We start from the raw sequence: 26,843 nt of genomic DNA on the forward strand, positions 1-26,843 counted from the left end.
CTCTATGTGGAGTTAGTATTAACATCATCCCTATCTTACAGATGGCAAAACTGATGTGCCAGCCTGGACCCAGATGGGAATGCAGGGGCAGGATGAGTGGGGGCCTGGCACACCCACTCCCTGTAGAGCCTGCATCCTGGCACCTCCCTGAGCCCCTGCGCACCACACCCAGGGGCAATCTCAGGAGACTCGGGGGCTCTTGCCCCTTTTGTGGACAGGACATTGAGGTAGGCAGGTGAAGGTTGGCTCACCTGCAGAGCACGGATGGGCGGGGACTCCAGGCTGAGTCACATCCCTGCCCAGGGTGGAGACTAGGTTGGAGGGAAGGGGGAATGCTGTGCAGGAGGGGACTTAGAACCTGGGGGTCCCGGGGTTGGGCACGGTGGCTCACCCCTGTAATCCCAGCACTTTGGGAGGCCGAGGCAGGCAGATCACAGGTCAGGAGTTCAAGATCAGCCCGGCCAACATGGTGAAACTCCATCTCTACTAAAAATACAAAAATTAGCTGGGCGTGGTAGCACATGCCTGTAATCCCAGCTACTCTGGAGACTGAGGCAGGAGAATCGCTTGAACCTGGGACGTGGAGGTTGCAGTGAGCTGAGATCGCACCACTGCACTCCAGCCTGGGGAAAAGAGTGAAACTCAGTCCCAACAACAACAAAAGAACCTCGGGGGGTCCCTGACTCCTGGCCTGGAGGTGCACTCCTGTATGAACAGAGGAGTCAAGGCATTGGGCCTATCTAACACAGTCAGTAAGGTGGAGAGTAAGACTTGAACCCGGGATGTCCGATGCTGATGCTTGTGTCCTGACCACTACCTTGCAGCATCCTCACACCCACACCCCGTCCTGGCCTGGGAGGCAGGGGAACATCATCCGTCTAGGAGTGAAAGTTGCTTCCCTGTGGGATGTCTGGGAGGTGGGTGGAAGGCCTTCCCAGCAGGCGCAGCTGCCCACAGGATGAATACGTCCAGGGGGAGAGGAACCCCCTGTCCCAGGTTGTAGGCAGAAACCTGGAGGAGCTGAAGCTGGACTTTGAGGACGGCCCCTGACTCCATCCTGGGAGAGCCACCTCCCCTTCCTTCTGCCCCCTCCAGTCGCTTCTCTCCTTTCCTGCTCTCCCTCCTCCCTCTTTCCATCTCCCCCTTTCTGCCTGTGATTCCTTATGTGACTGGGGCAAGATCCTTCACCTCTGTCCTCCCTGAGCCTCAGTGGCTCACCTGGAAAATAGGGTGATGCCTGCAGGAGTATTTTAGGGTTACTTAATGAGATAAATTGGTAGACTGGTTTTCCCAGGTCAGCCAACCAGGGGCTCAGTGAATAGGAACGAATGCTGCTGCCATTCCCTTCTCCCCTAGTTCATCCTGGAGGCTCTACAATCTCTAAGTCCCCTCCTCCTGCACTGCATACCCCCTCCCATCCAACCCAGTCTCCACTGAGGCACTGAGACAGGGTCTCAGTGCGGAGTCCCCACCTACCTGCGCTCCGCATGTGAGCCGATCTTCACTCACCTGCCTCAGTTTCCCGTCCACGAAAGGGGCGAGCGCCCCCATGTCTCCTGGGACTGTCCTTGGGTGCGATGCGGGGCTCCAGGGAGGTGCCAGGGTGTGGGCGCAGCGAGGAGCGGGTGTGTTAGGCCCCCGCCCATCCCGCGCCCGAGCCCCATCTGGCTGGGGCTGGCACCTCGAATCCACGTGATTTCTCGGCAGCAGCCGCCGGTTCCGTGCACTAGCTGGGCAGCTCTAGGCAGCTTCTACTTTCAGTTTCGCGCAGAGCGCGGAGCCCGGAGCGCAGAGAGTGAGTGCCGGGAGCTCTGACGGTAAGTGCCGGGCGTGCCGCGGGGCTGCGGCACCCGGGCTGGGGCGAGCAGAAGGGGGAGGTTCGGGGTTCGAATTCTGCACGGAGAGGGGTGGAGGGGATGTCAGAGGCCCTGGAGCGGGAGGTGCCGGTCGCCGGGTGGGTGGCCGATGGATGGCCGGGTGAGCGGACTGGGCGCCTGTAGCCGGGCAGCGCGCGCAGCCTGCGGCCCCGGGAGTTTGGAGGAAGAACTGCTGGCCCGCAGAGGATTGCAGATGAGGGTCGCCTGGATGGGGGGACACGGTAAGCGGCTGTGCTTCCCTCCCTGCTCAGCCCCTGTCACTTACCGGAGCCACCCACTCTCTCTTTTTCTTTGCAACTTTTCATTGATTTTAAAATGGTTAAGGAAGGAAGTTACACTGTTCTTTTACGCAATTTAGACTTTTAGCGTAAACAACTTTTTATTATGGAAAATTCCAAACGTATACAAGAGTAGAAGGAATAGAATTAAGTTGAGCCTTGTGCACCTGCGGGTTTTCATATAGTGAAGCACCACGTATCCACGCTCAGCTTGGAGAGTCACGACCCTAAGGCCACCTAGGTGGCCCAATCTCCACCGCTGGTTATTTTGAAACAAATGGCAGACAGCATAGCATCTCAACTGAGGTATTTCAGAATGAACTAAAATATAAGGCATCTTTTAAAAACAAAACTACAATACCACCAGCATACTACAAACATTTTAATAGTTATTCCTTAATGTCAAATCTCCAGATTATTTCTAAGGAACATTTAACCTCACAAGTAATAGGTGAATACGTGGGTGTTGTTTTGTTACTTGCTTTCTACATTCCCATGTGGTTTTTGGTCACTATTCTCACCCAGAAAGCCAGGACCTGGAATTGGCTGGGGTGATCATTTGGGGAGGTTGGAAGAGGCTCCTACCTTCAGTGCCGTTTGCGTCCATTTTATAAGTTGGGGTTCTTACGTTTTCCTTTTTTAAAAGGTTGAAGTTTCTGCAGACCTAAAAAGCAGTTTGAAAACTGGCAGTTCCTAGCCTCTAAAACCTGGGGGGTAGCAGGAGGCAGAGAGGACCCGGGGCCAGATCCTGGAACCTCATAGTCCCTTCAAATCACTTTCCGTTTCTCTAAGGGAGAAATAAACCTTGAAAAGCCATGGACTTTTCAGATGTATCTAGATGTATCTGATGCTTTCCAGATGTATCTAGACTCCCATCCAGCGTGCTTTCTGCAAACCTTACTGACCATAGCCCAGAATGGCCATCCATGATGCCCATCTCCCTTGTCTCCAGAAGCACAGTGCCAGGTGGACCTGCACCTGGTGTGGACGGTAGACAGACTGGGGCTCTCAACACCTGGTATTTGATGGATGACCATGAACTAACCATTCCATTTCTCAAAACTTTGGTTTTTCATCTGTAAAATGAACATACGCAGATCTATCCTACAATGTGTGTTTTGTGGATTGAATGAGATGACGCACGCACGCCCAGTGCCTTGATCAACCTTAAAGTGCTGCGCAAGTGTGAGGGGAGATGGATCCTTGAAGAAGAAAGATAAGCAGAGGGGAAAGTTCTTGGAAGAGTTTCACAATATGCTGAGCTTTATTCCTGGATCAGATATGGAGCTGTCTGGGTGTCCACAGGGCCGGGTCAGCCTCCACAGACCCCAACACACATACCCTCTTCCCCTCTGAGGAAAGTTCAGCAAAACTTCTTTCGCTTGTTGTTGTTGTTCTTTTTTTTTTCTTTGAGACGGAGTCTCGTTCTGTCACCCAGGCTGGAGTGCAGTGGCCGGATCTCAGCTCACTGCAAACTCCGCCTCCCGGGTTCACGCCATTCTCCTGCCTCAGCCTCCCGAGTAGCTGGGACTACAGGCGCCTGCCACCTCGCCCGGCTAGTTTTTTGTATTTTTTTAGTGGAGATGGGGTTTCACCGTGTTAGCCAGGATGGTCTCGATCTCCTGACCTCGTGATCCGCCCGTCTCGGCCTCCCAAAGTGCTGGGATTACAGGCTTGAGCCACCGCGCCCGGCCGTTGTTGGTGTTCTTTACTCCGTTTTTGTTTGTTTTTGTTTGTTTGCTTTTTGAGACAAAGTCTCACTCTGTTGCTCAGGCTGGAGTGCAGTGGCGCAATCTCGGCTCACTGCAACCTCCACCTCCTGGGTTCAAGTGATTTTCCTGCCTCAGCCTCCAGAGTAGCTGGGATTATAGGCGCCCGCTACTACACCCAGATAATTTTGTATTTTTAGTAGAGATGGGGTTTCACTATGTTGGCCAGGCTGGTGTCGAACTTTCAGCCTCAGATGATCCACCCACCTTGGCCTCCTGTGGGATTACAGGCGTGACCCACCTCGCCCAGCCTCTTTTTTTTTTTTTTTTTTAAATAGAAATGAGGTCTGAAACTCCTGGCCTCAAGTGATCAGCCTGCCTCGGCCTCCCAAAGTGTTGAGATTATGGGCGTGAGCCACCACACTCAGCCATAACTTCTTAGCATGACTTTTCCCATTTGTTATGAGTTCAACTATGCCTCCCCAGAAAAGATATGTTGAAGACCTAAGCCCCAGTGCCTCCTAACGTGACCTTATTTGGAAATAGGGCTGTTGCAGATATAACTGGTGAAGATGAGGTCATACTGGAGTAGGATGGGCCTTGAATCCAATAGGACCGGTGTCCTTATAAGAGAGGAGATGGGCACATGAAGACAGAGACGTACGGGGATCAGACAGTCATGGACGGTGGAGGAAGAGTGCAGTGATGCATCTAGGAGCCAAAGGACACCTAGAATTGCCAGCAGTCAGCGGGAGCCAGGAGCGGCAAAGAAGGGTCCTCTCCTCTAGCCTTCAGAGGGAGCCTGGCCCTGACCACACCTTGATCTCAGACTGACCTCCAGAAGTGCGAGAGAAGAAATCTCTGTTGTTTTAATGTACACAGCCTTGTGGCACTTTGTGACAGCAGATACAGCAGTACTGTGACAATACTAGGAAATGAATATACCATCTCAGCATCTCTGCTCTGTTTTCCATACAGAATTGGACTAAGGATCAGGCAAGCTAATGCAAGTCCAAACACTATAAAAACTTTGGAGGCAATCTAAGGATGTGAGCCAGATTTGTTTGCCAGATCTTTTATTTATTCTATTTATTATTATTATTATTATTATTTTTAGTGGAGCAGGAGTCTCACTCTGTTGCAAAGGGCCTGGAGTGGGGCAGTGTATGATCTCGGCTCACTGCAACGTCCAACTCCCAGGTTCAAGAGATTCTCCTGCTCAGCCTCCTGAGTATGGCTGGGATTACATGCAGCGTGCCACCATGCCCAGCTAATTTTTGTAATTTCTTAGTAGAGACGCGGGTTTCACCATGTTGGCCAGGCTGGTCTTAAACTCTGACTCAGGTGATGCACCTGCCTTGGCCTCCCAAATGCTAGGATTATGGGCATGAGGCCGCAGCCACGCCAGGCCCGTATATTCATAATTTTTAAATGGAGCTTATACAAAATGGTATCTCACTTTTAAAAATAAATGATATGTTATTATGTGTTAAAGGAAAATTAAATCTTATGACATATTTTTTAATTTTTTAAATTTTCATAGCTAATACATTTATATAGTTTCTAAAAACATAAAACGTTTGGAAAGATATATAATGAAAAATAAGTCTCCTTCCATCTCCTCTCTCCCAGCCACCCAACTGCCCTCCCCAAAGTCAGTGTTATCAGGTTGTTGTGCCTCCTTCCAAGGATAGTCTAAGTGGGTTTTTACAAACATGGATACATACATATATACATACATATACACATACATAGACACACACACGTGTACTTTTCCCTTCTCACAAATGGTAGTATACTATATGTAGTGTTCTCTAACTTGGGTTCTTTTTTTTTTTAACTTAGTGCAATTTGGAAATCTTTCTACATCAAAATTTTAAAATCTGCCTTTTCCCTCTTTCTTTTTAACAGCTGCATAGCATTTCACTCTATGACGGCTCTGTAGTTGATCCAACAGTTGTAGAACACTTAGGTTATTTCCTCTCTTTTGCTGTTTCAACAGTGCTGTAATGAATATCCTTGGTCAAGCATCATTTTTCATATGTGGGAGTGAATCTTTAAGAAAGCCAGGAGTGGATTTGCAAAGCCAAGGGGAATATACAGTTTGAACTTGGATAAATGTGGCAAATTATCCCCCCTTAAATGCTGTACTAATTTTTGCTCCCACCAGCTGGAGTGGGGAGGGGCCAGATTTCCATATTTGCAAATCTGGGAGATGAAAAATGGTGTGTTTTCTCTGCCTCTTATTATGAATGAGTTTGAACATCTTTTCAAATATTTTAGAGTCACCTATAGCTCCTTTTCCATAAACTGTCAGTTCGTATCCTTCGCCCACCTTTTTATTGGTTTTTGATCTTTTTCCTGTTGAGTTGTAAAAGCACTTTTCATGTTAAGGGAATTTGCTCTTTGTCTATAATATGGTTATACTGTCATTTAAAATGGTGGCATAGTTGCTTATAGAATGTCTGAACCATATCCATCATTGTTAGATATTTATATTCAGTCTAATTTTCTTGTATTGTACATGGGATATTTTCCGTAAAAAAAAAAAAAAAGGAAAATATGACATTTTAATTCTTCCAATAGCTCTCACCATAATGGTGAAGGAAAGGAAATATATTTGGGAAAATACTTCGATAGGATTTGGGGTGGCTGGAACCTGTGTACAAAATGGCCAACAGGGACCGAGACATGTTGGGTGGGAACAGAGTGCTTTGCATGGTGTATGTGTGTGGGGTGTAGGTGCTGTATTTGCTCCTGAAAGAAAGGGGGTGGAGGGAGGGGAGAAGAAAGGAAAGAGAGAAGGTGGAGGGAGGTTAGCCACATAGGGAGATGACTCCCAGAAACTACTTAGGAGTAGGATGGCAAAAGGGCATTTTCGATGAGTCCAGGAATGCCCTCTGCTCCGTGTGAGTCGGGTACCAGCACTGCAGACACCGGCTCTGGCTCCACACTTGCTGTCATGAATGCATTCAGCTTCTCCGCTGAGCTTCCACACCATACCAGGCCCTGCTCTAGGCACTGGGCCACAGCTGGGAACACAACCAAGTCCCTGCCTTATGGAGCTGATATGGCAGTAGAAACAGACAAACAAGTAAACAAAGATGTGTATGTCATACAAGGTCAGGTGGAAGTGACTGCAGTGAAGAAGGCAAGGCAGGCAAGGGTGGAGCATGCTGGATAGAGAGGCAGACGTGGCCTTCTCGTAGGGATGTTGGGACATTTGAGAGAGAACTTGAAGGGAATGTGGCAGGGAACCCTGGGCCATGATGTCTGGAGGAAGAGGGAACTAGTCAGAGGGGATGGCAAGAAACAAAAAAGTGGGGAGAAGAAGAAAGCAGAGAAGAGGAGGACAGGAGGGAGAGGAGGAGAAAATGCTGTTTAAAGTCTGCTTTTGTGCTCCCAGATGCTCACTGTGAATGACATTTTTGCAATTTTTGCGATTTTGTTTTGTAATTTAATAACGGGCTAGGCTGGGTGTAGTGGCTCATGCCTGTAATTCCAGCACTTTGGGAGGCTGAGACGAGCAGATCACTTGAGGTCTGCAGTTTGAGACCAGCCTGGCCAACATGGAGAAGCCCTGTCTCTACTAAAAATACAAAAATAGCCAGGCGTGGTGGCACGCGCCTGTAATCTCAGCTACTCTGGAGGCTGAGGCAGGAGAATCGCTTGAACCCGAGAGGTAGAGGTTGTGGTGAGTTGAGATCGTGCCATGCTCTCCAGCCTGGGTTACAGAGGGAGACTTGGTCTCAAAAAAAAAGGGGGGTGGGCTTGAATTAGAGCAGGAGCCCTCAGCTAGAGGAGTACCCACCCACCTCCCCCCTAGGAATCGCAGAGCTCCCAGGGGAGGCCATAGCCTCCTGTAGGTCGTGGCATTGCAGGTGGGTTGGTGTCCTGGCTGGCTGTTTCTGTCTCAAGAAAGGGAAGACCGCTTCCGCCGACATCCAGGTGTAAGCAACGCCGTGGTGAACATCCTCGTAGCTAGAGCTTTACTCACATTCTGGATTGCTTCTTTAGGCTCAATCCTCAAAGTGTACTCCTAAAGGGATATGTGAACTTTTATTTTTAAAATCTTTGAAACCGTGTTGTCAAATTTATCTCCTAAAAGATAGTGCCAATCTAGAGAGCCTGCCGACCCCTGGAAGCTTCCTGATCCCCTAGTACCTATCCCTTGTGGGTGGGATGGATCCTGTACCATCGCCAAACCCTCAAGAACCCTTTGTCCTGCCGGGTCCCTTCTGTCCCTCCTGGTGAAATGGAAGCAGCATGAACGCCTTGGGAAGCTGGTGCTTTGAGGCATTCAGATCTTACCATGGCATCATGTTTGAAGAGAGAAATAGCTTGCTGTTTTGTGTGTCTCTCAATAGTCTTATTCACTGAGTTCTTGAAGGTGTGCTGTGTATTTCTGGGCTGCAGAATCCTTATATTGAAATGGACAGGTCAGTGTTTTCCTGAGAAAGACCTATCTAGTAGGAGTTCACAAGAGGATTTTAGGAGGTATGTGGAGAGGGCATCCAATTCCATTGAATCACAAAGTGACAAAGTTGTTCCCTTTTCAGTTCTCTTTCATTCTTCTGGACTAGCCAAAGAGAAAGCCTCAGTCAAGTGCTAACGCATCTGTAAACCTCTCACATTCTTGATATTTTCAGCAAGGGGAGGCCAGGGCTCCAGTCAGAGCCCTGGGTCTGCAGCAATACCCAGCTACAGTTCAACAGCATCATGGTATTTTTTGTTTTCCTTGACTTTCTTTCTTTTTTTTTTTCTAGACAAGGTCTTACTCTGTCACCCAGGCTGGGGTGCACTGGTTGCACCACTCCATGCACAGTTTCCTGCAGTCTCTATTTCCCAGGTTCAATCAATCCTCCTGCCTCAGCCTCCCAAGTAGATGGGACTACAGGTGTGCACCACCACACCTGGCTAATTGTTTTTTGTTTTTATTTTTGATAGAGATGAGGTCTCATTATGTTTCCCAGGCTGATCTCAAACTCGTGAGCTCAAGCAGTTTTCCTGCCTTAGCCTCCCAAAGTGCTGGGGTTATAGGTGTGAGCCACCGTGCCCCACCCTTGGGTTTCTTTTCGATGTTACCTTCCATTCATGGTAAGTGGTACTTCAAAAAATAAAGTTAACAGTGACATGGTTTCTAGAAAAACTTTAAGGAACTAGTGTTCTGGCTTTCAGATAAGGCAAAAAAAAAAATCTTCAAACATGAAAAAAGAGTTTTGGAAATTATACACGTACCCCTAGAGGGTGAGATTGTGGGGGAAATTTCATAATGTATGTTTCTACAATGTTTAGGACTTTCCAAATGAGTACAGGTTATGTTTGTAAACAGGAAAAATAATAGACATGTTAAAATGATAAGTTAGTTTTAAAAGACGACCACTTGTTGAAGGCAGTATTATATTTCGGTTAGGAAATGGCCTCTGGAATCAGCATAGATTTTATTGTTTTATTTTTATTTTTATTTTTTGAGACAGTGTCTCACTCTGTTGCCCACACTGGATGCAGTAGTGTGATCACAGCTCACTGCAACCTCAACTTCCTGGGCTCAGGTGATCCTTCTGCCTCAGCCTCTCAAGTAGCTGGGACTGTCAGTGCACACCACTATGCCAGGCTAATTTTTTTGTATTTTTTGTAAAGACAGGTTTTCACTATGTTGTCCTGGCTGGTCTCGAACTCCCAGGTTCAATCGATCTGCCTGTCTCGGCCTCCCAAAGTGTTGGAATTACAGGTGTGAGCCACTGCGTCTGGCCAGCATAGATTTTAAATCCACCTTTTGTTGCTTGACTTCTTGGAGCCTGTTTCTTCATCTATGAAATTCAGGAAATGTGCCTGGAAATGTTGCTTGAGATTCTAATGAGGAGATGCAGGTGGAATACTGCAGCCTGATGCCCAGCCTATGTCAGGAACTCAGTACATAAGAGCCAATGAGCATTGGCTGCAGACTGGACATGTCCCCTCCTTGTGCTGTAGTATTAATAAGAGCCAATGAGCATTGGCTGCAGGCTGGACATGTCCCCTCCTTGTGCTGTAGTATTAATGTCTGCAACCCTCATAGTGATCCTGTGAAGTAAATGTAAAATCATCACCCAGATGAGGAAAACAGTGGCACAGACAGGTTAAGAAAACTGTCCAAGGTTGCACAGCTGTCAAATGTTGAAATAAGGATTTAAACCCAACACTCCTGACCCCAGAAGCTTTTTTTTTTTCAAAAATTATTTTATTTTATTTTATTTCGAGATGGGGGTCTTTCTCAGTCACCCAAGCTGGAGTGTAGTCGCATGATCATGGCTTACTGCAGCCTCAACCTCCCAGGCTCAAGTGATCCTCCTACCTCTGTCCCCCAACCCACAGTTGCTTGGGGTCACAGGCACACAACACCATGCCCGGCTAATTTTTGTACTTTTTGTAGAGACGGGGTTTCGCCATGTTGCCCAGGCTGGTCTCAAACTCCTGGGCTCAAGTGATCCTTCTGCCTCAGCCTCCCAAAGTGCTGGAATCACAGGTGTCAGCCACTATCCCCAGCATTAGAGGCTCTTTTAACAGTTCCACAATTCCCTGTGAGATGGGCTGCATAGAAAGCATTAGTCCTGCTTGCATACACACAAACCATGGCCCGAAGTGAGCAGGGATTTGTCTGGATATCACCCTCTAAGTCAGCTGGGGCGGCGAGACCCAAAACCAAGGCTCCAGCCCTCTAGCCCTGCCAATCTTTCTTCTGCCCCTATTTTAGGGGTTTGGCAATGTCTGCCAGGATAGGAGGGAGCAGTTCAGATGATCCAGTCTGGAGGCAAAATTCTTCTAAATTCAAAGGGCCCAGCCTTGGGTCACTGTTGTCATTTTTTTTTAACTTTTAAAAAATGTATTCATTTTAAGCCACACAAGTAAGACATGACTCAGTCTTCCTTGCAGAAAGTCAAGCTTTTTATACATAAGGCTGAAATCTATTTTACTCACTGCTTCCAGCCCCATGCCTGTCCCCTCTCCTGCAGTAACCCCTACTTGACATGTTTCCAGAACTTTATCTAAACCTTCACATAATAAAAATAATTCTTACATAGGGCTTACTAACTTCCAAGCACTACTTTAAGGGCTTTACATAGTTAAACCCCACAGGAACTCTGTGAGATAGGTGCTGCTCTCATCCCCATTTTACAGATGAGAACATTGAGGCCCAGAGAGGCTACGTAACTTGCCTGGTGTCACCTAGCCTGCAATTGGTGGAAAGGTCAGTACCAAATCTAGGCAGCCTTGCTCTGAAATTCATGCTCTTAGCCTCTAAGTTATAAAACATGCCATTATTGACCTGTGGGAAGAAACAGTATTGCTGTTTGTTGATGTGTATTTTGGGACAAGTGATACCATTTTGTGCATATCATTATACAATGTGTCTTGTTTATTCCATGATACATCTTGAGGATACAGCCCTGTCAACAAAAAATGAGTCCCTTTCATGCACGTAATCCCACAGCGTGGTTACACCAAACTTTATTATGGCTATCTAGGGTGTTTAAAGACCGCTGCTGGAATTTCTTTATCCAAGACTCTGTGTGTCTTAGCCCATTGGGGCTACTGTAACAAAGCGCCAGAGACTGGCTGGTTTCTAAACAATAGAAATGTATTTCTCACAGTTCTGGAGACTAAAGTCCAAGATCAGGGTGCCAGAATGGTCAGGTTCTGGCGAGAGCCCTCTTTGGGGTTGCAGATGGCAAACTTTTCATTGTATTCTCACATGGTGCAAAGGGGGCAAAGGGGGCTAGAACATTCTCTGGGTCTCTTTTATAAGGACATCGAATCCATTCACTATGGCTCCACCCTCATGACCTAATTACCTCCCCAAGACCCCAGCTCCTAATACCCTCATATTAGGGGTTAGAATTTCAACGTGTGAATTTTGGGGGAGCACAGAGATTCAGTCCATCACATTGTGTATTCTGGGCCTCATGGCTGTCTACTTTGCTTTCTGCTGAGCAGTTTAGTGGTAAGGTCAAAGGGTGGAAGCGCAGTAAGATTTAGAAGTCATTGCTGATTTGCCCTGCAAGATGGGCAAACCACTTCCCGGGGTGCAGCTCTGAACCCTGGATCCAGGCCTTCTCTCCTTTATGTCTCGAGTTTACTTTGTCCCCTGCCTTAGTTACCAAACCAAAACAAGATTCCTCTGGGACATTCCTGCCAGGCCCCATGGCAAGGTTGGAGCTGAGGAGGGGATTTCTAAACCTCAGTTTTATTTTCACTTTGGCCGTGGCAAGCCCTGGCAGAGCCACAGAGTTGGGGCACGAGGTACCAAGAAATAGCTCTGAATCTGAGGCAGGTGCTCTGCTCCAGGAAGGGGATAGAGCTAAGTTTTGGTTATGGGGAGACATCCTCAAGGTCTCCATCTAAATATGGTCAACTTGGTGGCCTTCCTGTCCCCAGGGCTTTTGGGGCTCTCAGAGGACAAGAATCACTCAGCTCTGGTTTGCTGGAGAATCAGAGTGCCAGGAGGGAGGTAGCGAGGAGCCTGTCTCTCCCCGCTGGGAGTGGAGAGCTGGGTGTCACAGATGTTGGCACATGGGGAAATCCCCTAGGAGCTTCCAAAAGTGCCAGTGCCTGCGTTCTACCTCCTGGGATGGTGCTGTGATAGGTCTGGAGTGTGGCCCATTGGGATTTTTAAAAGGCCCTCCTCCCAGGTGATACCGATGTGCAGACAAGCATGGGAACCACTGGCCTGGAAGCCCTAGGGAGAGGCCTCTGGGGCCCGGGACATGCAGGCAGGAGCCTTCTCCTAGCAGCCTTGCCAGCCACCAACCCCTTTTCTGTAGGTGCTAGACCCAAACTGCCAGGGCTGAGCGGGAGAAGCAAGGCCACCAGCTGGCCACCTGATGTCCCAGCCAGGCTCAGGCTGGCANAAGAGCCAATGAGCATTGGCTGCAGGCTGGACATGTCCCCTCCTTGTGCTGTAGTATTAATGTCTGCAACCCTCATAGTGATCCTGTGAAGTAAATGTAAAATCATCACCCAGATGAGGAAAACAGTGGCACAGACAGGTTAAGAAAACTGTCCAAGGTTGCACAGCTGTCAAATGTTGAAATAAGGATTTAAACCCAACACTCCTGACCCCAGAAGCTTTTTTTTTTTCAAAATTATTTTATTTTATTTTATTTCGAGATGGGGTCTTTCTCAGTCACCCAAGCTGGAGTGTAGTCGCATGATCATGGCTTACTGCAGCCTCAACCTCCCAGGCTCAAGTGATCCTCCTACCTCTGTCCCCAACCCACAGTTGCTTGGGGTCACAGGCACACAACACCATGCCCGGCTAATTTTGTACTTTTGTAGAGACGGGGTTTCGCCATGTTGCCCAGGCTGGTCTCAAACTCCTGGGCTCAAGTGATCCTTCTGCCTCAGCCTCCCAAAGTGCTGGAATCACAGGTGTCAGCCACTATCCCCAGCATTAGAGGCTCTTTTAACAGTTCCACAATTCCCTGTGAGATGGGCTGCATAGAAAGCATTAGTCCTGCTTGCATACACACAAACCATGGCCCGAAGTGAGCAGGGATTTGTCTGGATATCACCCTCTAAGTCAGCTGGGGCGGCGAGACCCAAAACCAAGGCTCCAGCCCTCTAGCCCTGCCAATCTTTCTTCTGCCCCTATTTTAGGGGTTTGGCAATGTCTGCCAGGATAGGAGGGAGCAGTTCAGATGATCCAGTCTGGAGGCAAAATTCTTCTAAATTCAAAGGGCCCAGCCTTGGGTCACTGTTGTCATTTTTTTTTAACTTTTAAAAAATGTATTCATTTTAAGCCACACAAGTAAGACATGACTCAGTCTTCCTTGCAGAAAGTCAAGCTTTTATACATAAGGCTGAAATCTATTTTACTCACTGCTTCCAGCCCCATGCCTGTCCCCTCTCCTGCAGTAACCCCTACTTGACATGTTTCCAGAACTTTATCTAAACCTTCACATAATAAAATAATTCTTACATAGGGCTTACTAACTTCCAAGCACTACTTTAAGGGCTTTACATAGTTAAACCCCACAGGAACTCTGTGAGATAGGTGCTGCTCTCATCCCCATTTTACAGATGAGAACATTGAGGCCCAGAGAGGCTACGTAACTTGCCTGGTGTCACCTAGCCTGCAATTGGTGGAAAGGTCAGTACCAAATCTAGGCAGCCTTGCTCTGAAATTCATGCTCTTAGCCTCTAAGTTATAAAACATGCCATTATTGACCTGTGGGAAGAAACAGTATTGCTGTTTGTTGATGTGTATTTTGGGACAAGTGATACCATTTTGTGCATATCATTATACAATGTGTCTTGTTTATTCCATGATACATCTTGAGGATACAGCCCTGTCAACAAAAAATGAGTCCCTTTCATGCACGTAATCCCACAGCGTGGTTACACCAAACTTTATTATGGCTATCTAGGGTGTTTAAAGACCGCTGCTGGAATTTCTTTATCCAAGACTCTGTGTGTCTTAGCCCATTGGGGCTACTGTAACAAAGCGCCAGAGACTGGCTGGTTTCTAAACAATAGAAATGTATTTCTCACAGTTCTGGAGACTAAAGTCCAAGATCAGGGTGCCAGAATGGTCAGGTTCTGGCGAGAGCCCTCTTTGGGGTTGCAGATGGCAAACTTTTCATTGTATTCTCACATGGTGCAAAGGGGCAAAGGGGCTAGAACATTCTCTGGGTCTCTTTTATAAGGACATCGAATCCATTCACTATGGCTCCACCCTCATGACCTAATTACCTCCCCAAGACCCCAGCTCCTAATACCCTCATATTAGGGGTTAGAATTTCAACGTGTGAATTTTGGGGAGCACAGAGATTCAGTCCATCACATTGTGTATTCTGGGCCTCATGGCTGTCTACTTTGCTTTCTGCTGAGCAGTTTAGTGGTAAGGTCAAAGGGTGGAAGCGCAGTAAGATTTAGAAGTCATTGCTGATTTGCCCTGCAAGATGGGCAAACCACTTCCCGGGGTGCAGCTCTGAACCCTGGATCCAGGCCTTCTCTCCTTTATGTCTCGAGTTTACTTTGTCCCCTGCCTTAGTTACCAAACCAAAACAAGATTCCTCTGGGACATTCCTGCCAGGCCCCATGGCAAGGTTGGAGCTGAGGAGGGGATTTCTAAACCTCAGTTTTATTTTCACTTTGGCCGTGGCAAGCCCTGGCAGAGCCACAGAGTTGGGGCACGAGGTACCAAGAAATAGCTCTGAATCTGAGGCAGGTGCTCTGCTCCAGGAAGGGGATAGAGCTAAGTTTTGGTTATGGGGAGACATCCTCAAGGTCTCCATCTAAATATGGTCAACTTGGTGGCCTTCCTGTCCCCAGGGCTTTTGGGGCTCTCAGAGGACAAGAATCACTCAGCTCTGGTTTGCTGGAGAATCAGAGTGCCAGGAGGGAGGTAGCGAGGAGCCTGTCTCTCCCCGCTGGGAGTGGAGAGCTGGGTGTCACAGATGTTGGCACATGGGGAAATCCCCTAGGAGCTTCCAAAAGTGCCAGTGCCTGCGTTCTACCTCCTGGGATGGTGCTGTGATAGGTCTGGAGTGTGGCCCATTGGGATTTTAAAAGGCCCTCCTCCCAGGTGATACCGATGTGCAGACAAGCATGGGAACCACTGGCCTGGAAGCCCTAGGGAGAGGCCTCTGGGGCCCGGGACATGCAGGCAGGAGCCTTCTCCTAGCAGCCTTGCCAGCCACCAACCCCTTTTCTGTAGGTGCTAGACCCAAACTGCCAGGGCTGAGCGGGAGAAGCAAGGCCACCAGCTGGCCACCTGATGTCCCAGCCAGGCTCAGGCTGGCAATAGGGCACCCCAGTCCTGGAGGAGGGTGCATCTGGAAACCTTGGGGGCTCCTTGGTGGAAAGTTCAAGCCTTTAACATAGGAAGGTGACTGGGGAGAAGGAGGCAGTTTAAAGACTAGTGATATGGGCTAGGACCCAGATTTCTGGGTTTCCAATGACCAGAAGAAGATGGCCTTGTTGGACTGGGGACAGGGACCACAAGCATGAATTTGAGCGCAGGCTCGGGAACACCTCCAGGGCCGCCAGGCAGGGAGACACTTCTTCAACTCCTGGCTCTTCGACTCCAGCTGGTGACCTAGGCAGTTCCCTTCCCCCCGTGAGCCTCAATTTCCTCACGCATAAAGGATTGTGACTGTGCATTTTAAGTCCTTTAGGGCCCTATCTTTGTGAGGGACAACAGAGACGATGGTTTTTTTTTTTTGAGACAGAGTCCCGCTGTGTCGCCCAGGCTGGAGTGCAGTGGCATGATGGCTCACTGCAAGTTCCGCCTCCCAGGTTCATGCCATTCTCCTGCCTCAGCCTCACTAAGTAGCTGGGACTACAGGCTCCCGCCACCACACCTGGCTAGTTTTTTGTATTTTTAGTAGAGACGGGGTTTCACTGTGTTAGCCAGGATGGTCTCCATCTCCTGACCTTGTGATGCGCCCGCCTGGGCCTCCCAAAGTGCTGGGATTACAGGCGTGAGCCACCGGGCCCGGCCAAGATGACTGTTTTCAAAGGCAATAGTCACCCCTGCATCGTCGCTGACTCACAGAAATGGATATGCCCTATAAGGACATCTCTGGCCTGCCCTGCCGGCATTTGTGGGCGGGGGAGGAAATGGCCTCTAACCTTTCCTGAAGGCACTTCCCAAGGGACCCCTGAAAGGAGGGTGACGCCTCTCAGGAAGAGACCAGTGGCCCTGCTCTTAGTTTTGTTTCCTCTGCTTTAAATGCCAGCAAGGCCTTTCCCTCCCAGGGCCTCAGTTTCCCCATCTTTACAATGCGCCCAGCATAGACCCCATCTCCAGAGCTCTTTCTGCTCTGCCACCCTGTGCATCCAGGCTCAGGTGTTCTCTGAAGCCCTGACATCATCAGCCATTCCCCAGGGCGAAGGCAGAGGCGCTGGGTTCTCTCTGTTCCCCTGGTAGGGCTTGGTGTAGGATTCAGGGAGGACTGGAGGGCCTCTGTGGCCTCAGGTCCTCCCCAGGGTCCCCAGGCCCTGACCTGTCCACCTGGACCTAAAGAATCAACAACAACAGCACTTTCTGTTTCTTTAAGGTTATTTCTGTCCAAATGTCTGTAGTCATGACTGGGATGCCTGGCTATTACCCCACAAACTGCATCCTTTCTGATCTGCACAGATGAGAAAACTGAGGTCCTGTTTCTCTTCCACCCCAAGGCCTAATGGGGCCTCCTCCTTAATCTACTCTTTGAGAGGCAGGAACAGGATGGAAAGCAAAGGAACAGCAGCCAGAAGTCTGTGGCTCCACTCCTGTCCTCTCTGCATCCCTCACTTCTTTCCTCACACCAGGAGCCAGGGGCTGGAGAGACCAAAGAAGCGACAGCAATGACAGCCACACTAGTGGTAATCAGAGCTTGGGTGGATTGAAGCTTTTTTTTTAATTTTAATTTTAATTTTGTGGGTACATAGTAGGTGTATATATTTATGGGTTACGTGAGGTATTTTGATACAGGCGTGCAATGTGTAATCACATCAGGGTAAATGAGGTTTCCATCACCTTGAGCATTTATGCCTTGTGTTGCAAACAATTCCATTATACTGTTTGTTATTTTTAAATGTACAGTTAAATTATTACTGACTATAGTTACCGTCTTGTGCTATCAAATACTAGGTTTTATTCATTCTAACTATTTTTTGTACCCACTAACCATCCCCACCTCCCCCACCCTGGCCTCCTGCTACACTTCCCATCCTCTGGTAACTGTCCTTCTACTCTCTATCACCATGACTTAAATTGTTTTGATTTTTAGATCCCACAAATAAGTGAGAACAAGTGACATGTGTCTTTCTGTACCTGGCTTACTTCACTTAACATAATGACCTCCAGTACCATCCATGTCCTTGCAAATGATGGGATCTCATTCTTTTTGATGGCTGAATAGTACTCCATTCTGTATGTGTGACACATTTTCTTTCATTCTTTTTTTTTTTTTTTTTTTTGAGATGGACTCTTGCTCTGTCACCCAGGCTAGAGTGCAGTGGCATGATCTTGGCTCACTGCAACCTCCACCTCCCGGGTTCAAGCAATTCTCCTGCCTCAGCCTCCCAAGTAGCTGGGATTACAGGCATGCCCTACCATGCCCTGTTAATTTTTGTACTTTTAGTAGAGGAGGGGTTTTGCCATGTTAGCCAGGCTGGTCTCCAATGCCTGACCTCAGGTGATCCACCTGCCTCGGCCTCCCACAGTGCTGGAATTACAGGTGTGAGCTGCTGCGCCCAGCTGCCACATTTTCTTTGTTCATTCATCTGTTGATAGACACTTAGGTTAATTCCAAATCTTGCCTATTGTAAACAGTGCTGTCATAAACATAGGAGTGCAGATATCTCTTTGAGATACTGATTTCTTTCTTTTGGGTATATACCTAGCACTGGAACTGCTGGATCATATGATAACTCTATTTTTAGTTTAGTTTTTTTTTTTTTTTTTTTTTTTTGAGACAGAGTCTCGCTCTGTTGGCCAGACTGGAGTGCAGTGGCATGATCTCAGTTCACTGCAACCTCCGCCTCCCAGGTTCAAGCGATTCTCCTGCCTCAGCCTCCCGAGTAGCTGGGACTACAGGTGCCCACCACACCTGGCTAATTTTTGTATTTTTAGTAGAGACGGGGTTTCACCATGTTGGCCAGGATGGTCTCAATCTCTTGACCTCGTGATCCACCCACCTCGGCCTCCCAGAGTGCTAGGATTACAGGCGTGAGCCACTGTACCCGGGCCTATTTTTAGTTTTTTGAGAAACCTCCGAACTGTCCCGTAGTGGCTGTACTAATTTACATTCCCACCAGTGTGTGTGGGCTCCCTTTTCTCCACATAGATTGAGGTTTTGTTGTTGTTGTTTGTTTGTCTGTTTGGAGATGAAGTCTCGCTCTGTCGCCTGGACTGGAGAGCAGTGGTGTGATCTCGGCTCACTGCTGCCTCTGTCTCTCGGGTTCAAGCTATTCTCGCACCTCGCCTGGGATTACAGGTGCCTGCCACCGTGCCTGGCTAATTTTTTTTTAATTTTTAGTAGAGACGAGGTTTCGTCATGTTGGCCAGGCTGGTCTCAAACTCCTGACCTCAGGTGATCTGCCTGTCTCAGCCTTCCAAAGTGCTGGGATTACAGGCATGAGCCACTGTGCCCAGCCTGGATTGAGTTTGTATCATGTGCCAGGTTCCATGTCAGGGATTCCACATGCCCCATCCCACAACCACCTTGCCAGGTGGGCATTATGATGACCCCCCCGTAGCAGACACTGTCAAAGCTCCCTCAACCCCATCTCTGCCCGGGTGCTCCCCATTCACTGTGGGTGACACCTGCATCCTTCTCCCGGGGTCGCCTTTGCCTGGTGGGCATTGCCTTGCTCAGAGGTGCCTAGGCAGTCATGCCTCCCTCCCCCACCCACTGGGCCTGCAGTGACATGAGGTGTGGCCACCCAGGCCTCTTGCACCTGTGCAGGACGGACCTCTTCTATCATCACGCTCCAGTTCTCCCGTGTGGCAGGCTGAAGCGAGACTTCTGAAACCATATCTTTGCTTAGATGCCTCTGCTACGCTGTCTTTCTTCCACCACCCCCTTAATAAACAACTTCCACAGGAATCCCCTTGGGCTCTGCTTCTAGGGACCTGACCTAGAAGATCCTCATTTTACAGATGAGGACACTGAGGTACGAAGAGGCTGCATAACCTACCAGGGTCACACAGCTTTGGTGTGGAATAGGGACTCAAATCCAGGGCCCTGGTACAGAGGCATTTGCCCTCACCAAGATTCAGGCCCTGAGAGAAGCTGACGGGCCTAGAGAACGGCAAGACTTGAGATAGCAGAGGAAGGAGACAGGGTAAGGAATGGAGCCTCATGTTGAAGTCTGGTCTGGAAGGAGAAGTCTGCAAGGTGGGAAAAAGAGGAAGTGGACGTGAGGTAGGGAAGCAGGATGTGCAAGGCAGGGAGTCGTGAAAGAGAATGCCGGCGGGTGGTGATCAGCATCTCATGGGCAGCTCAGCAGGTGCACGAGAGGCCCAGGAGGGCCAGGGACTGAATGGTGAAGTGGCATTTGTTTATTTATCCTTTGTTTTTGTTTTTTGTTGCTTAAATTGAAACCGACTCTCACAATGTTGCCCAGGCTAACATTGGCAACTAATGTCTGCTTACTCCTGGCCTCAAACGATCCTCCTGCCTCTGCTTCCAAAAGTGTTGGGATTACAGGCATGAGCCAATGTTTATTCATCCTGAGCCTTCCCTGGGCTCCTGATATGTAGCTGCTTTGTGGTGGTCACAGCACCATGGTGTGACTTTATCCTGGAGGCAGTGGGAAGCTGATAGCAGGTTCAGACAGGCATGAGGCCAGACCAGAGCTGAGTTTTAAAGATAACGCCAGCCAGAGGCATGCGTGCATGTGCACATGTGGGTACGTGTATGTGTGTGCACGTGCATGTGTGTATGAGTGTGGACTACAGATGGGACAGCTTTCTGAGCAAAGGGAACAGCCAAGACAAAGGCCTGGGGGCTGCAGGGAGAGAACAGGGTTTGATCTCTCCACTCCCTCCTCTAAACTCTGTGTCAATAGCATTTTCCGGATAGCAGGAAGGATTCCCAAAGAGCACAGCAGTGAGGGCAGTTGGAGGAAGGCGTCTGCTGGGACACTGAAACCAGGGTGGGGCAAACTCCCTTCGCAGCTCCTCAGACTCAGAGCCCCCACAAAGCTTCCAGGTGCACCCCAGCCCTTTTCCCTCTCTCTGGACTGGGATGGCATGATCCTAGGACTGCGACTCCACGTGTCTGAATTCCCTTTACTGACTGTGTGACCCTGGCCATTTTCCCCCCACCTTTCTCTCAGCGCCCCATTGGATTAGTCTGCCTCAGGGGCGCACTGGGGATTCTTAGAGGTAACACTTTGAACTGAAAGCCAGGGGTCCTGGTGCCAAAATGCAAATGTGAGGGCTTGAAAGTTTGTCGGGTTTTATTTCCTCTGTTCCGTTTGCAGCAGCTCCTGTTTCTTGTTTTCTATAGAACAGTAAAAAACTTTATGCATTTGAATATCGTGAACCTCATAATTAATATGCAATATAAAAACTACTAGCTATGCATGGATAAATCAATTGAAGCACAGTGGCTAGGCGTGTCTTTCTCATTCTTTGATGGCTACCTCAAATCAAATCAATATGAACTTGGAGTCAGGCACAGGGGCTCACGCCTGTACTTTGGGAGGCCAAGGCAGGAGGATCACTTGAGTGCAGGAGTTTGAGACTAGCTTGGGCAACATAGCCGGACCTTGTCTTAGTATTTAAAAAAGAAAGAAATAAATAAAAAGTGAACTTGGGAGTGATGAATGACAACTCGTATAGCTGAAGTAATAAATATATTCAACTTTTACAACTTAATTTTGATTAGATAACACATGCATACGGTATAACATTCTAGGCCAGGTGCAGTGGCTCACATCTGTAATCCCAGCACTTTGGGAGGCCAAAGTGGGCAGATTATTTGAGCCCAGGAGTTGAGGTCTAGCTTGGGCAGCATGGTGAAACCCCGTCTCTGCAAAAACCACGAAAAAATTAGCTGGGTGTGGTGGTGTGCACTTACTTATACCAGCTACTCAGGAAGCTGAGGTGGGGGAATCATATGAGCCCAGGAGGTGGAGACTGCAGTGAGCCATGACCACACCAAATGCACTCCAGCCTGGGTGACAGAGCAAGACCCTGTCTCAAAAAAATAAAATAAAATAAAATAAAATTCCTTTCACTGGGGACAATTACCATTATGAATTTCTTCCAGAAATATTCCATGTATTGTATACACTTTTTTTTTTGTTTTGTTTTTGAGACCGAGTCTCGCTCTGTCACCCAGGCTGAAGTGCAGGGACGCAGTCTTGGCTTGCTGCAGCCTGGACCCCCCCAGACTCAAGCAATCCTCCCACCTCAACCTTCTGGGTAGCTCGGACAACATGCGTGCACCACCACTCCTGGCTAATTTTTGTATTTTTTGTCAAGACAGGGTTTTGCCATGTTACCCAGGCTGGTCTGAAACTCTCAACCTCAAGTGATCTACCCGCTTCTGCCCCTCAAAGTGCTGGGATTACAGTCATGAGCCACCACTTTTATTTTTTCTTTACACAAAGGAAGCGTATTCTACACCCTGTTTTGCCCCAGCTCTCTTTTAAAAACAATATATCATGGATACTATTCCATATCATTCCATATAGTTTGTCCTCTTTTCTTTTCTTTTTTTTCTTTCTTTCTTTCCTTCTTTTGAGACAGAGTCTCACTCTGTTGCCCAGGCTGGGATGCAGTGGCACTATCTCAGCTTACCTCAACCTCCCGGGCTCAAGTGATGCTCCCACCTCAGCCTCCTGAGTGGCTGGATGCTGCCTCTTTCTTTTTGATGGCTGCAAAGAATTCCATTGTATAGATGTGCCATAATTTAATCATAATATGTCCTCTTTGATCATTTAGGTTTTTCCAATTTTTGCTATTATAAGCAAGGCTACGTTAAATATCCCTGGGCATATTATTGTGCATATTATGAAGACATCTGTAGGTTAAATGCCTGTGTATGGAATTGCTCAGTGTGATTATATGGCATTTACCACTTTGGTAGATAAAGGTTGTGTCCTGTTACATTTTCATGGATGAATTTCTTCCAGAAATATTCATGTATTTGTATACACATTTTTTGAGACAGTCTCAAAACTATTGACACATTATTATTATCATTATTCTTTCACATTATTTAGGGAAGTTTCATTTTTTTCTGAGCTATCACTGATAATTTCTTATTTACTCATCATCTTATATTTCTCTTCCTTACACATTGGGGAACTGTCTATTCTAGTTTTTAATGTAACTGTTCTTGTGGCTTTTTTAGAAAAAATCAAAATATGCACATTAAAAAGTTTGAATGGTTCAAAGGGTCCTAAAAAGGGTCCACAGTGGAAAAGGCTCTCCTTTCCCGGCATCCCCAGATCCCTCCTCAGACACAAGCCTGTCATCAGTTTCCTGTGTAGCTTCCCAGAGTTGGTCTCTATGTATGCAAATACACACACATTTAAAATATACACATGCCAGGTCCACGTGGAATGATGCAGTGTGTCAAAGTGCCCGTTCATTCACAACCTTGCCAACTCAGTAATATCCTTGCAAATCTAATAGTTAGAAAATGGTGTCTCTTTTTTAGTTCTAAAGTATTATATTTATTCTATTTTCTGTGAGCTTGAGCATATTTTCATCTATTTAAAAGTCATTGAGTCCAGGGGTGGTGGCTCATGCCTGTAACCCCAGCACTTTGGGAGGCCAAGGCAGGTGGATCACCTGAGGTCAGAAGTTCGAGACCAGCCTGGTCAACATGGTGAAAACCAGTCTTTATTAAAAATACAAAAAAAAATAAAAAATAAAAATTAGCCAGGCATGGTGGCTCATGCCTGTAATCCCAGTTACTTGGGAGGCTGAGGCAGGAGAATTGCTTGAACTGAGGAGGTGGAAGTTGCAGTGAGCCGAGATCATGCCACTGCACTCCAGTCTGGGCAACAGAGTGAGACTCTGTCTCAAAAAAAATTTTTTTAAATGTCATTGGTATTTCCCTTTTTTCTAAACCTTTTATGTTCTTTGCCTACTTTTCCACAAGGTCACTGGCTTTTTCAGGATTGGTTTTTAGTAACTCTCTATTTATTAAAACATGTATACATTTATAGCTTTGTTTATGATGTATACATTTATAACCTTGTCTGTGATGCAGATATTTTTCCAATTGGTCATCTGGCTTTTGACTTTATATGTGGTATTCTTTGACAATACAAAAATTTTAATTTATATCTGATCAGTTTCATTCAGGTTTTTTTTTTCATGATTTCTGAGTTTTGCGTCATGCTTAGTAAGACTCTCTCTACTCTGAAATTATTTTCTGTAAAATACTTTTTTCAGTCAGTCATAGTGGTTCACACCTGTAATCCCAGAACTTTGGGAGGTAGAGATGGAAGGATTACTTGACTCCAGGAGTTCAAGGCCGATCTGGGCAACAGAGCAAGACCTTGCCTCTATTTTTTTAAAGAGAAATTTTTTTTAAGTTAAAAAAGAATATTTTTTTCCATGTTTTGTTTGAGCACTTAAATTTTCTTAATTTTTTTGTCGTGAAACATAACACATAGAAAAATGTAATGTAAGTATACAACTTCATGAATTGCTATAAATTGAACATACAGACTTCTTACTTTCATGGTTTAACTTCTTACATTTAAATTTTGGTTTCATCTAGACATTATTTTGATATAATTGTGAAATAGAAATCCATTTTATTGTAAAAGAACACTTTTAAATGTTCATGAAATGTTTTAAAATTTATTATATACTAAGCAAAAAAGAAAATCTCAACATATTCCTCAAAGTAGAAATTGCACAGGACTTATTCTTTGTACAGTGTAATACAACAAAAACTAATGATAAAGCCATAAAAACAACCCTTTATTAAATTACTCCATTCCAAATTATAATTTCAATCTACTTAGCACATAAGTATTTGATATACATTTATTGAAATTGACCAAAAGTGTTTTATTATTTTTTAAAAGGTAAAGGCTAGCAACGGCTTAAGCAATACAGTTTATAATTTTAAAGAATAACAAACAGCCTCAGTAAATCAGAGGAAAGAAATAAAAAGATAAAAGTAAAAATTACAGAAGTAAAAAAGGGACCATTCCAGCAAAATTGATAAATGTTTTCAAACATAAGAGTTACCAACTGCTGGTGAATCTAGAAAGAAGAAAAAGACAAAAAGTAAACTAAATTAAATGTGAGGAGATTGCTGGTGAATCTAAAAGAAGAAAAGACAAAAGTAAACTAAATTAAATGTGAAGCCTTGAGGAGATTTAAAATTGTAAGAAAATAGGCAGGGCGCGGTGGCTCACACCTGTAATCCCAGCACTTTGGGAGGCCAAGGTGGGTGGATCATGAGGTCAGGAGCTTAAGACCAGCCTGGCCAACACGGTGAAACCCCGTCTCTACTAAAAGTACAAAAATTAGTTGGCTGTGGTGGCATGTGCCTGTAGTCCCAGCTACTCGGGAGGCTGAGGCGGGAGAATCACTTGAACCTGAGAGGTGGAGGCTGCGGTGAGCTAAGACCATGCCATTGCACTCCAGCCTGGGTGGCAGAGTGAGATTCCGTCTCAAAAAAAAAGGCCGGGCGCGGTGGCTCATGCCTGTAATCCTAGCACTTTGAGAGGCCGAGGCGGGTGAATCACGAGGTCAGGATATCAAGACCATCCTGGCTGACACGGTGAAACCCCGTCTCTACTAAAAATACAAAAAATTAGCTGGGTGTGGTGGCGGGCGCCTGTGGTCCCAGCTGCACACCACTGCACTCCAGCCTGGGCAAAAGAGCGAGACTCTGTCTAAAAAAAAAAAAAAAAAAAAAAATTATATACAACTGTGAGCTATACTAGGTTTGACCATCTTGACAAAATGAGCAACTTTCTCAAAACTATAAATTGCCAAATGTTCATTTAAAAAAATAAGCCAAAAATAACCAACCAACACAATGAGGATAAATTTAAAGTGATCAAGTTTGATTTTTTAAAAAACTGTTCAAACATCTCGGTAGTGCTGGGCAGGAATTTGGCTTACATTCTGGGAGGGATGAGAAGGCTCTGAGGAGCATGGGACCTGATGTCACAGGACCTGATGCAGGCTGTGTCTTAACAGCTGACTCCTGCGTGGAGAAGGTTATTGGGGGACGGGTGGACGGAGACCAGGGCGGAGGCAGGTGCAGGAATCCGTGTGAGAAATGGTGGTGTCCAGGCTAGGCCAGAGCAGTAGAGGAAGCAAGATTCTGGAATGCACTTGGAAAATGAAGCCATCTTTGGGCTTGAGCTCAAGGAAGCATGAAGCTGCCCCTAACTGAAGTGGGGAAGGTGGTCTGGGGAGCAGTTTGGGAAGAGAGATCAGGAGCTCAGTTTCGGACTTGGAAATTTTGAAATGCACATGAGGCATCCAGGTGGAGCTGGGAGAATTAAATCATGCCGAAAGGTACTCACGTGGCAAGTAGCAAATATTCGCTATATTGTCTGTTCAACTTTGTCAACTGCTTTTCCAGTAGAAATGTAGTGTCCTTATCACACGTGCATAAATGTTTAACTCAAAAGTAAAATGAAATATTTTCTCAGTAGATATGAATTACTTTTTAATTTTTTTTTTTTTGACATGGGGTCTCACTGTGTTGCCCAGGCTGGACTGGAGTGGCGAGAGCTCACTGCAGCCTCAAACTCCTGGGCTCAAGCAATCCTCTGCCACAGCCTCCGGATTAGCTGGGACTACAGGCACACACCACCACGCCCAGCCAATCTTTTATTTTTTGTAGAGACTGAATTGTGCAATGTAGCCCAAGCTGGTCTCCAACTCCTGAGCTCAAGCTATCCTCCCACCTCTGTCTCCCAAAGTGTTGGGATTACAGACGTGAGCCACCACACCTGGCTACTTTTTAATTGTAATATTCATCCTCCATCTATCATACTTAGTGCAGATATTTTTCCCTACCTATTGCCTTCCTATTTCTCTTTTATTTCACATTATTTAGGGAAGTTTCATTTTTTGTGAGCTATCACTGATAATTTCTTATTTACTCATCATCTTGTATTTCTCTTCCTTACACATTGGGGAAATGTCTATTCTAGTTTTTAAGTAAATGTTCTTGAGGCTTTTTTTTTTAGAAAAAATCAAAATATGGGCTGGGCGCGGTGGCTCAAGCCTGTAATCCTGGCACTTTGGGAGGCCGAGACGGGCGGATCACGAGGTCGGGAGATCGAGATCATCCTGGCTAACATGGTGAAACCCCAGCTCTACTAAAAAATACAAAAAACTAGCCGGGCGCAGTGGCGGGCGCCTGTAGTCCCAGCTACTCAGGAGGCTGAGGCAGGAGAATGGCATAAACCCGGGAGGCAGAGCTTGCAGTGAGCTGAGATCCGGCCACTGCACTCCAGTCTGGGGGCAGAGCGAGACTCCGTCTCAAAAAAAAAAAAAA

At 46.9% G+C, this 26,843-nt stretch overlaps 1 protein-coding gene across 3 annotated transcripts in view; it reads left to right on the forward strand.

Annotated features, from left to right (window-relative positions):
* Window positions 1-1,695: 1,695 nt before the first annotated feature.
* The window catches only part of NLRC5 (NLR family CARD domain containing 5), a 103,271-nt gene continuing 78,123 nt past the window's right edge, over window positions 1,696-26,843 (forward strand). For all 3 annotated transcript variants that reach the window (XM_017878814.1, XM_017878815.1, XM_017878816.1), the window contains exon 1: window positions 1,696-1,817. The gene's annotated coding sequence lies outside the window, so the exon portion shown is untranslated. The remainder of the gene's footprint in view (window positions 1,818-26,843) is intronic.

The sequence above is a fragment of the Rhinopithecus bieti genome, unplaced genomic scaffold (genome assembly GCF_001698545.2).
Source record: "Rhinopithecus bieti isolate Rb0 unplaced genomic scaffold, ASM169854v2 scaffold_11161, whole genome shotgun sequence".
In the NCBI taxonomy this organism is placed as follows: Eukaryota; Metazoa; Chordata; class Mammalia; order Primates; family Cercopithecidae; genus Rhinopithecus; species Rhinopithecus bieti.